Consider the following 13199-nt stretch of genomic DNA (forward strand, 5'->3'; position numbering starts at 1 on the left):
GCTAAGCCAAGAGTAACTGGTCAGCAGTGCCAGCAGCCGTCTGCCACACTGCTCTATTTCCATTACAAAGACAGACAATAGAGGGGCTTCAGTCTGTCATCTACCCTGTAACTCAAAGAGCAAAAGGACACAATAGCCTTTGGCTTTTGTTATTGTTGCCTTCCTTGCTATATATTTAACTATTTAGGCAACAATTACATTTTTGTTAATTATTTTTTTACAATTTTCCAATCTATGCATTTTATTAAATGTACATAAGTAAAATAAGAAACTAAGTTTCTTCAGACACTGGACAAAAGGTTCCAGGGCCAATTACTTGAACTGTTCAATGTTCTTTTTTCAATGCAAGCATGTTCCAATTTACTTTGCAACTTGAACTCCAGTCATACCACAGAAGCATGTAAGTATAAAGAAGCATTTATACTCACATTATAAATTATTATAATTATATCAACTTTAAATTACTTAATACACTTACAATACAAGGTACCAGTTTAAAAACAAGGATTATTTGCCACTGTTCTGTTTTCTAAATTAAAATATTTACATTGAAATGTGTTTTTCAGATTCATTTTTCATAGATTATTTCTACTTCTTTCCTTCTTACCGAAAACAGAGACTTGAATGTTTAAGCCAATGCAGGGGTCTGTTTTAAGCTTATAAAGAGTTAACAGAAAACAAGTTGCACGTGTTTGGTTTAGAAAACAGAATGTGCTTCAGTAGGGCCAAACACATTGCTTGTATTCTTGGAAATGTGTTAAATCCTTTTTTCACACACTCCATCTCACTCCATTAACTGCTGGAAAACAAAGACATTTCAGATTGTGCTTAGACATGATCTGAAACACAGACAGTTAAGATTCCAAAACAATATAAATTGGATTCATAATGTCATACATTATGGCAATACTTCAGATTGTGATGCTTTGGATTATGCCTACAACTGAAAAATCTAATGACAGCTCAGAACCATCACAGTGCCATCTAACCCAGTATTAAGCACCACTCAGCTCATGTTAATGCTAGATCTATGCTTCATAAGAATTTTAAGCTTTTTCTATATCTGTTCTCTGTGTACTTTGGCAGGTAAATGGGAAAACTAGAAAATTTATTTAAAAATGTTGTGTGCTTTTAAGTACCACCTACCAACTTACTTAGCAAAAATAGTATTCTCAAAAACCTAATTTGGTATGCTTTGAACTCACAACCCGATTTTATTGTGTGCCTGTGTTTGGTTTTCTGTTTAGTGCTTTGAGATGTACTGTGCTTCATTAAAGAATATTCTTCTCTTTTAAGTAATTTCAAATTATTATAATGTTGAAAATTAAATCCTTCACTCACAGGCTGCCTTCCAGAAAATGTTTTACAACTGAGGAAAATGCATCAGTGCGGTTCTTTCAGCAATGCAAAACTTGTAACTATCTCCTGTTACAGTACTAGCAAAACAAACCTGAACCACATCAATGTTTTATCGCAGGAACATCAGAACCAACTTTTAAAAATGGCTCATCTGTTTTTTTTCACATTTCTTTTAGAGAGGAGAAAGCCAAGTACTGTTTGACTGATCTATGCTTTTTGTTAGGTTTTCAATAGGATTTATTAGTGTCCCAACATTTTAACCTCCTTTAAGAATGACCATACAAGGAATGAATGACCCTATTTTTAAATGTTTTCAGATTTTATTCCAAATAATAATAAGGTGTCTACAATGATGTATAGCTTCCAACAACACAATTAGGCACTGTGACCCACTAAAGAATACAATCTAACAGTCACTGAAGCGTACTGACTGGCTTTCAGCAAATCAACCTCAGGGCGTCCTGATGGCCCTCTGTGCCAATTCCTGCATTAGTAAGAATGCAGCACGAGACGATGCTCACATAGGTAACTGATGGCTTTTAAAAAAGTAACATGCGGTTTACGTGGATTGGATAAAATATACAAACATTTCCAAGACAGCAAAGAGATAAAAGCAGGAGCAACAAACGTCGATTTAATAACCGTAGAAGAGCAGCAAATATGTTACATTGGCCTTACAATCCAAATAAGCCCCAAGCCTTATGAAATGAATTTGAATGTCAGTCTACACACTAATTTTCAAGATATATACTTTATGTATATATTTAAGTGCTGGTCTGGAGCAAGAATGTAATCCAATTTGGCTTGTCCTTTGAAAAACAATTAAGTTGAATTATGCTTGGGGAAAACAAATCTTGACAAAGCCAAAAAAAAATGTTAGCTCTTTGAGGACATTTGTGTCAAATTTGGGAAAATTCTCTAGCAATTCACAAACAATTCACTCACAGACTGCATATGAGTTTAGACAAATATACAATCAATTCAGGACAAAAAATATTCCTTTCTTGCACCATGTACTTTTGTTAAATGAGAACTCTTGGTCTTTCTATGCACTAAAGCAGATCTGACTGACTGGCATTATCAGGAACCTCAGTCTTTCCTTTGCTGGCATCACTGGCATTTCTTGACTTCCTGTAAGATTAAGGTGCTGTTGCCGGCGAAGGGGACAGCATTGGTCATACCATAGGCGCCTTGCTTCAGATGAGATGTAAAACCGCGGTCCTGACTCTCTGTGGTCATTAAGAATCCCAGGGCGTTTCTCAAAAAAGAGTAGGTAAAAAGAGGGTGTAACCCCGGTGTCCTGGCCAAATTTCCCATTGGCCCTTACCAATCATGGCCTCCTAATATTCCCCATCTATGAATTAGCTTCATTACTCTGCTGTCCTCTCCACACTGATAGCTGATGTGTGGTGAGCGTTCTGGCGCACTATTGCTGCCGTCGCATCATCCAGGTGGATGCTGCACATTGGTGGTGGTGGAGGGGAGTCCACATTACTTGTAAAGCACTTTGAGTGGAGTATCCAGAAAAGTGCTATATAAGTGTAAGCAATTATTATTATTATTATTATTATTATTTATTGTTCTGTATGTCTACCACCCATGTAATATTTTTCTTCATGGGTCCTTTGGCCTGTGGCATGTAAATTATCAGCAAAAAGGGTGGTAGTGTTGAGGGAATCTTTATGTTTAATTTATTCAAAATCTATCAATTGATTTAATTGAATTGAGTACACAATCCATAGATCTGACAGAAAGGCACCAATTATCGTTGCTTTTCTAACTAAAACAACTCACTTTTTCAAATAGGCTACCTGTTAGTGCACACTATTTCAAATGTTTCAAATCAAAATCATTTTTAGACACTATTCATTTAAAGACAATGGAATGACTCCTGATACAGTTCCTCAAAATTAATAAGTTAAAGTAAGGATGTTAGGAAAACCAGCTGTAAATTGTCATTTCAGCCAGCCTGAGGGTGTGTACCGTGCGTGCAACTGCAGTGGGCTCAGGCTCAACCATGGCTCACTGATGGAGCACATGATGGAGTCCATCCCCACACCCACCTCCCCCTAGAAGTTAATAGAATGGCTCCTTCCCCCTACACAACATGAAACATACACAAGAGGCCCAAGCACAGCAACTTATTCCAAGGTCTATTTACTCAGTATAGAGAGTGACTGTATATTAATCATTACATGAACTACTAAGTGAATTCAAATCTCATCAAGTATTCTTCAGTAGACATTTAATAATCTCAGTAAAGTAATATCTTTATAGGAAAACTATAATATTTAGTTTCAAACAATAAAGGTGGTAGACTATTAATCCATGTAAACCTTGTAAGACTTGTTGCTGCACTGACAGAATTTACTCTGTTTATACTGTGTTGTGATTTGCAATTATTAAATATACATGTCAACTAAACTACCAAGTCTTCTAAATGGCCTAAGTTCCTCTCAGCACCATACTGTATGCGTCTTTTGGGTCATAGATCAAAAACGTCAACACATAACGGGTTTTCTAAATGAATTTTACTTGCACAAATCAAATCCAAGCCTTTCTTTGAAGCAGACTTTGTCTTGTTTTTGTATTCAGAATGTGTTAGGTTGAAATGCTGCCAAACCCATCCTAATTAGAGCAGGCACTGAGCCAAAAACTGTGACAGACTTCAGCTGACAATGATCCTGGAGGGCAAGCGCACTGCAAACAGCACTGTCAGGTCCATCTCACAAATATCAGCCTTTCATTTGTAAATCATAACTCTGCCAGACACAAACCCCTAAGTAGAAGTCACAGTGACATCTGTAAGGTATAAGTCACACAGGTTCATTGAGGTTTAACAAGCAGCCAGGTAATTACGATGTCATAAAATCCAAGAAGAAAATGTGCTGCATTCCATATGAACTATACTGGGAGTTGCACATTTATAAAATAATAAACCACAAACCAACTAAAATTGTCAACAGATAAAAAACTATTGTTGACAAATTCACCTTACCTGATTTCAAATAATGTATTTAGGATATCACAATGCATTTATAGTGATAGTCTAAATGAAGAAAGGGATCTTCAAAACTGAGTACAGATACTGTAAATTATTAGCTATTCATGCCAAAGAGCTGGATTCTGTGGCAAATTTTTATAGATGGCAATGCACAGATACTTAAAATACAACATAAAACACCAAATCAGCCTCAAACGTAAAAATACCAAAGAGGAATATTTATGTATTTAGATTTCAATTTACATGCATAAATGCACAATGCAACCTATTGATCAAATCATTAAATGAAAGATGAAAAAAGAAATGCAGAAATCAATCTGATGCTCTGCTCCATGTTGGGACGGAGGAACTGGGTAAACATATACGAGAACCAGTTCAGCCTCTTCAGACATCTGTTGGTCTGCTGCACTACGGAAAATGCTTCAGGACCATAGTCGTCACTTTAAAAGATCTACGAGGGGACCTGATTCAAGCATTCAAAATCAAACCTTTGGACTTCATAACATCACATTACAAACCAGAGTGCAAACACGGAAACTTTGGTGAATTTGATTTAAATCTGAGAAAAGGAGGCTCTTTCTAGAAAGGATTGTGGGAGCATGGAACAAAATGCCAAACCAAATTGTTGAGGTTCATGCTTTTTTCAAAAATGTCTGGATGATATCCATGGATAAATTAGCTACCAAAAAACCAAACAACATGAACCTGAGGGGCTGAAAGGCTTAATCATTCATAACTATTCTTATGTTTAAGACTGGAGTAGGACTAAGAATCCATTGCATTGAACCTCTTACAGTATGTACTATATGTGACTCGTTCAAATGTTGCAAACAGTTAGCTGGAGCCAAAATATGTCCTCTTCATTTAAGGGAAGATTTTTTTCCCCAATTTAAAAACTTCTTATATTAACAACTGGGCAACTCTGCAAAAACATACCAGACCAGTACATTGGGGGAGAGAGAGTCTATTAATTTAAAATACGAAATCTGATCAAAATTGTGATCCTGTGTCAGTGAAGATGGTGCACTGACCTACATATTAATAAATCCTTTAAGAGTTGTCTTCATATGAACTGATGCAACAACAGAATTGAAATGTTAGTGCTTGACAGTAGCAATGATGTGATGTGCTGAGGTGAGGTGTACCGTGATCTTCACAATAGACGCAACAAAAAGACGCAATAGACGCAACAAAATCAGAATGTTCCAAAATTTTATCTTGCTCTGCAAAACAAATATTACAATATCACTTAAATGGTTTGTTGAAGAGTTTGAGATGTTTTGTGCAGCAACGGCTTCCTTTTTGCCACTCTGGCATAATGGTCAGGTTAGACCCATGTCAGCCATTGAGCCCTGTAACTTCTACAAAGTTGGTGCTAGCCTCACAGTGTCCTCCCAAACCAATTTCCTGGACAAAATTAGAAAAGACTTTAAGGACCTGAATACATCCGCAAGGCACTGTATACGCCTTAATTCTATCTACTCTTCTTCAAAACAGTTCGACCAATTAACTCCAAACCTGGTAGATATCATTATTATTTCCCTTTCGTTTGCTTGTGATTTACTCACCCTATTAGGGATGGGGGACTTGTGTGGAAGCCTATACAACTGTTTTCAGTTTTCTAATTATAACTGTATTCATTTAAAAAGCTTAACAAACCAGCTTTCTGAGATGTTGATTTCTCCAGCCTCAGCAGAATTGCTTTTGTTCAGTGTAAATACAATCAATCCAAAGAGGAATGAAAGTCATTAATCTTCACAGAATCTGCACTCATAACCCAGATAAGCTGTGCTGATAACACAATTCGTTACCACACTCCTCTCCCCTTGCCTCAGTCACACCTGTTCTAGTTAACACACATAGACAATATTTATATTATATAGCACCTTTTATGATACATCATTTCAGTAAAACCATTTGGTAGATACAAACTCATAGAGTAAATTAAAATCTAGATTATAAAAATGAGTTTTAAGTCAGGTTTAGAATGTGATGACATGTAGGCGAGAACTGATATTAGCTGGGAGATTTTTCCAATGTTTTGGAACAATATTACAGAAAGCATAGTCTCCCAAAGTTGAGACTTGGATCTAGGAGAGGAATTCTTTCAGCAGGCATCAAAAAAGCACATATAATTTGCAATTCATAGAATTGATGGACAATTAATGTTTCACTGATACAGTCAGAAGCCAGACAGTTCAGACCCTTAAAGGTAAGCAGTATTATTCTGAATTTTATCCTGAACTCCACAGGAAGTCAGTGAAAGGAAGCTCAAAGAGGTACATGCTCATGCAAGAAGATACATGTTTATGCAATTACTTCTATTTTAGGTCTGATCAAGCACGTTCTGAACACGTTCGAGCTTGCAAATATGTCTGGAAAGCATGACTAAGACTAAGGTATGCATTAGCTTTTCTGTACCAGATTAGGGGAGAGGTGAACGGATAGAACGTTCTACTTTAAACTGATAGAAGCAGTACTAAAATGATGAATCAAAAAAACAATCAGCATAAAATGTGTTTTCAGAGCCGACATATAAAAGATTGACATTATTTTCATTGTTTACATTAAAAATAAAGGAAAAGCAGAAGCTTACCACCTCACACACTTAGAAATGAAAACCGAGATAAAAAATGATATTCCCTTTCATTTTTACAGTTTTAGTAAACTACAAAAAATTAATGGACCAACTTAAAAAAGCTTTTCGTAAGAGTAGTATTTTAATCACCTTGTCATATTCAAGAACTTTAAATTCAGAATAGACAAACATGTATAAACAAATTGGAACAAACCTCAGAGTTTTTAAAAGATGGGATGACCTGAACACAACATTTTCACATGACAAAACTTTACTATTAATACTCGGAGACAGTGACTTGCTCATTAGGGACAAACCTGATTCTGAAAATGTTTTCATTTACTCCCTACAAACTGTAGAACTGTAAGGGAATTTTAAAGAGTTTTCCATTAAATTGCATAATTTATCTAAACCTCACTCATAGCGTATTTTCAATGATTTTATAGAAGTATACTATATACTACTATATATAGTATATAGTAGTATTTGACTAGTAGTATATTTGTTTGAAAATCTCAAACAAGCCTCTTAAAATCCAGTTCAACGATGATCCACTTCAAATGTAGTAATAAGATGTGTTTAATTTTAATGCAACTGGCTTAATGGGAACCTTCTTCCATCAGGTGTAGGAATTTCCAGAGGATCACTTATTTTGGGGTAAATCTGGTTTTCTTTATATTACTTGAGAGAAACCTCACCAGTTATCTACAAGTTTTCAAGAGCAGGTATTACAACAGCTAAGAAGAAGCTCTGCACTGGCTCTTCCTGTACTCTTCCCTGGTGTCAATTGTCCCTTTCATTTGTGGATGTTTTATGGACCTTGCCATGGCCTGTATACATGGGGTTGGATACCACACTGTTCACCCCTTTACACAATAGAAATCATGAATTAAAAAGGCTACAGATTAAGCTTTTTCTTTTTCTCTAAATCTTATGGCATTTCCTCTTTCTCTTAACCTCATCCTCTTATACTGGAATTTGCTGTTCACTCAGCTAAATTAAACTTTTCTCTATCTTGGTTCTATTTGATAATGATTAGTATGAGGAGTGGTTGTTTTTCACTAGATTATGCTCCTTGCAGATGTCTGATGCTCTGTTAAAATCTGGATTATTAATAAAGGAATCTTAAAAGAATCATAGCAGACAAAGAGTTCAGGTTTCACAAATGGACCTATTTCCTTTATTTCTAACAGTGATTTAAAGGAAAATCTTCAGTAATTTTTAAAAGTTCAAGTTGTTTTCTGCTGTGATGTGGTAGTTTCAGAGGAAAGTGCTGAAAACACTGTATACTCATAGATGCAATGTGCACACAATCTCATTTATATCCAGCATACCTCAACCACTACCAAAATAGCTGCGGCCTTAGACAATTTCTGTCCCTGTGTCCAGCAACCTTTGGTCAATGGTGTCAATGCTTCCCACAGATATCTTAACCACCTTTTTGGCACTGAGGGGAATTTTCCAGGTTTTGGCGAACATCATTATGTTCACCATACTTTCTTTTTGTCCACTAAAGCCTTGACACCAAACAGCAGAGGTCCATATTCAAGAGGCTGACCCGTTTCAAAATGTCAATAAATCTTTGACAGAAAAAAAGGCATCCACTCATAATTCTTATCATGTTTGCTATAACATGTCATCTTAATAATGTATCCATGAAACATTGCTCATTGTAATATATTACAACCACACATCCATTTGCTAAACAGCTTTATCTAATACAGGGTCACAAGGGATGTCGGAACCTGGGCACACACTCTCACCAGAGTCAATTTTGTATTACAGAAAAAACTAAAAAAAAAATTACCACTACGTCTTGGACTATGGGAGGAAATACAAATAATCCTGGGGATAACATAGAAACGTAATGCTGATACCACACCAGGAATTAAACCCTTGTCCAATGCACTGTAAGGCAGCAATTCTCACCACAGTGCTCCCCACTTACTTTTCCTTATATTTTTAAAGTTGAGCCAGTATTTTCTCAGCTCATACCAATCACGTAAATGTTTTTGACGTGAAAATATCAAGCTCAAAATCAGGGTTTTTACCTTTTTCAAAACCATTATACTTGGGTAGTATAAGTTCTAAATCCACATTTTTGAGATAAGTTACCATTCTCCAACAGAACTGATCAACTATTTTTTTAACGTGTAACATCAGTGGTTATACATTTCCAGCAAATGAAGAAAGTAAAAACGTTTTGTGGGAGTTAAAGAATCCATTTTTAAGGTGAAAGCAGGTTGTGTTGGCTACTTTCTGTCTTCCTCTCAGGTAGTTGCTATAGTCTTTATTTTTTTTTTGATATTATTTGGATACTACAAAAAATTTAGATTTTGTTTGCAAAATCCAAAGTAAATTTCTGTTTAGAGTATTAACTTAAAGTTTTTCTTTCATTATTTTTGTTTACATTCTGTTATTACGAGCATTATTAAAACTAAAGTATGTACTACTGTTACCATGAATGGCTGCAGATGCACATACAGTAGGTTGATTTATGGGTTAAAATCATTTTGCTGAACCACAGAAATGCAAGCTCAATGAATTACATTTCTGCTGATTCATGAGGAATATTTTCTTATCTAGTTGGATTCTAACAGCAATTATTCAGCAACCAAAATGTTTCTATAGTCTACAAAAACTCTCCATAAAACAATAACAGTCGGTTGTTAACAGCTGATTGTAATATAATATTATTTGTTCAAAATTCTAGAAAAGGCAGAAATAAACTAGGAAACAAAGTCAACATGACTTTATTTCACCACAACAAAAATAATTTGTTATATACATTTAAAAAAGTCTTAAAATACTGCAATACTTTATTTATTTACTTATTTATGTATTTAATACCATAAAAACATTACTTGTCCCCTACTAACATGCTTCTTATCGGACTGTATTTAAAAGTTACTGTAGTTCAGGTGGGTAGCTGTGTCAGCTTGCTTAGGCTGCAAAGAACAAGTAATAGGTTTATTGCATGCTAAAAAATCAACATTTAGCATGGAATAAACCTATTACTTGTTCCTTTATAAGTTATTGTTACTTGTTATTTAAAATACTTAATGACAATGATGAATTGGAAGTTGTGTTGTTTATCTGTCAAACCATTATTTATATCTTCCCCCATTACATAAGTGACTTCCATAGAAAAAAGAGGGTATTTTAAACAGGTTAAGGTGATTCTGAAGTAAAATAATATTAGAAAAAAATAAGTTCAGACAAATTTGCAAAGGATTACAAAAATATGCTTGACTGAAAGAGTACATTACACACAAACCATTTGTTTCCATAGGAGAGGAAGAAGTGAGAAATTATCATCAAACAAATTAAAGGTGAATTTAGTACAGACAATTGGATTACCAATCCTCGTCTTTCAAAAAGTACCAATAGCTGTTTAATGGCCAAATATTCAGGGCCTCAATTTGATATTTCATCTTTAAAATGTCAGATTTTACAGCAAAGTGTCTTTGGCCCCCATCCTGGGTTTGTTTGTTCTCTCTGGTCAAGAGAGAGCAGCACCACCTACCGGTCCGTCGGTGCCACCTACAAAAGCAACTTGGTTATCATTCAGTACTGATAAGACTTATCCTTGCTTAACTTCTATGGTCAGTCAACAAGGCAGTAACACTACTGCCCTGTATAAGGAAACTGTCATAAATATTTAACTGCAGCTTGGACTACTGTTCTCATTTGAATTCTGTTTGCATCCAATGGTGGAAGAATGCCAAGGCATAATAAAAAACCCACATGATTAAAGCAAATAGAAAAGCAGGTGTAAAACTAATTTTAATATGCTTCATAACTATAAAATACTGTACTAGGCAGTGCTCATTCTTTGTGAATTCCTCTGTTGTTGCCAGGAGACCCATGAATCATCAGAACAAAGAGAAAAATGCAGGGTCATTGTCACTCCCTGTCTTACTGTACACATCTAAACAAACTGTTCAATGCATCAGTTGCAGACGTGCACTGCATATGGTGAAGCATTTATAGGGAGATTAGCAGAGTCATAGCCCTGATATGCTGCACTTTCATACTAAACTAACTTATTATATTTTTTTTCAATGTGTGGCTATCATTCTATTCCAAGGCTTTTGTCAGGGCTAAGCTTGTTGCTTGTCTAGATGTTTCAGTAAATTGAAAATCCCAGCATTAATCAATACCCATCAAAATTTGGGAAAGGCAGATCAAATTGTAAGATAACAGCAGGAAAAATGATACCTTCACGATTACAGCCAACATTCCAGAATTAAGCTTCTGTGGGATTTTTTAAAAAGGAATACAAGACCATTCAACAGGTCAGGCAGACTAAACACACCAGTGAAAAGGTATTATAAAACTGATTTTACAGGCCATGGTGAACAAATCGTGATAATCCTCAAGCTAAGGGTGCAAGTCTCCTACAGGCAACTATATGCATTAACCACATTATTGAAACACTTTAGATATTGTCATCGATTCTACAGTATATTGACTATAGAATTAAAACACCATTCGTCCTATCTAAGTAGACATATCTTATAAATATCCTAAAATACTGTGTATCATACTTCTATTGTAACAAACAAATGAATGAGTTAATTAGTAGTACAATATTTTGTTTTAATATGCATTCTCAATATTTCAAGAATTTAAAATATATTGGAGAATTTCATATACAATAGATAAATGTATTTATTCTCTTGAACTGTAAAAATTTAGCATGAAACTCCAGGTGCACATACCACATTTTTTAACAAAAACTGAAGAATTGTATGGCTTCCATGCTGCATGTAGATATAAAGCTTATATTAATACAAAGAGAAATGCATTTTAAATCTTTTAAATCTGTTCATATCCCAGCAATCGGTATTTTCTAAACCCCTTGTTTTTATTCTTACAGAGGGGATTGTTTTAAATTACTTATGAGGAATATATCAGTACATCTCTGTGCAGAATCTCTACATTTGCTCCAGGTTGTGTCCTACACCTACAGTATGATCAGCTTTCTTTAGATCATACCGTAAATCTTCAAATTGAGACTAATAATCTATTGAGAACACTGATCTTGATACTCTGATCCTTTTGGACATTGAGACTGATGTATGCTTTGTATTTTTATTCTGTTGTAAAATCAATTTGAAATGGGTTTTGGCTAAAATATCCTTGTAAACTTTCCATCCATTTGTTTTAGCAACAGGACACCACAAAATGTTTAAAAAAAATTAATCAAAAAATGATATTCTTTTATCAACAAGAGGTTCATCTTACCACGCTAAACATACTTCTGATGAGATGTAAAAAAATCTTTTAAAAACTCAAAGTTAAAAATCTTAAATGGTTCTCTTAATTTCCTCATAAACAAGGAATACTATACATTTTGCTTCTGTATTCATCCCCTGACAGTGAAGCACCTGTAAACATTTTCCAGCTTTGTGAAACTACCGGATGACTTAACAACAAGTTTACAGCCTTTCCAGGGTCTCCTTGCATAAATATACATGAACATTGTGTATTTCAAGTAATAAAATATTATATAGCAATTGACATTGAGTACACCTTCACATTTGGATCACATTTTAATCCACAGTTGTGGAAAAAAACAACTTTTAGCTAGTGCACAATAATAACTAAACTGAAAAACTTAACAGTAGACTACCTTAAAGTCATTTGTCAATGAAGAATGTTGATATCAAATAACATTAATGTATAATTTCTTGTAAAAAACAAGAAAGTACCAAAAGATATAGACATTAATTATTTTCTATAATTCCCGCTTTTACAATTATGCTGCATGTCATGTTTTCTGCTTGTTCCATTTGTACAGTATTGCTACAGCATATCCACATGCTGACGTGGCTCTTGCACTCTTTTAAACAACGTTTGCATCCAACTCTTTCCCATCAACAATGCAAATCCACCAGTCAGCCAATTTAGCTAAGATACACGACACTGTTTACATACTCGTTCTGTCACGTGAACATCAATACATTCTGGCTAAACTTGTCAGCTGTCATCTTTTAGCCAAGAGCCAAATGTTAGCAAACGCTCCACTCCCTCATAGCAAACAGTAAAGGAAATACAAACATACACTTCACAGATCTTGCCACCCCACCTAGAAAGGCACTAGGATCGAGGCAGCAAAGTCAACATCCTCCACCTCTGGACAGCCCAGCAGTACAGTAAGAGGGCACAGTATTAAAGTGCACTCATGGGATTAACAGAGATTCACTTATATTTTCATATGGCCACACAAATATTACAGGATACAAAACATGG

General features: G+C 35.1%; 1 protein-coding gene across 16 annotated transcripts in view; it reads right to left on the reverse strand.

Moving 5' to 3' along the window:
• Nucleotides 1–13199, reverse strand: part of map7b (microtubule-associated protein 7b) — a 70496-nt gene that overhangs the window by 43462 nt on the left and 13835 nt on the right. The window lies entirely within an intron of this gene.

This window comes from Lepisosteus oculatus, chromosome 2 (assembly GCF_040954835.1).
Source record: "Lepisosteus oculatus isolate fLepOcu1 chromosome 2, fLepOcu1.hap2, whole genome shotgun sequence".
NCBI lineage: Eukaryota > Metazoa > Chordata > Actinopteri > Semionotiformes > Lepisosteidae > Lepisosteus > Lepisosteus oculatus.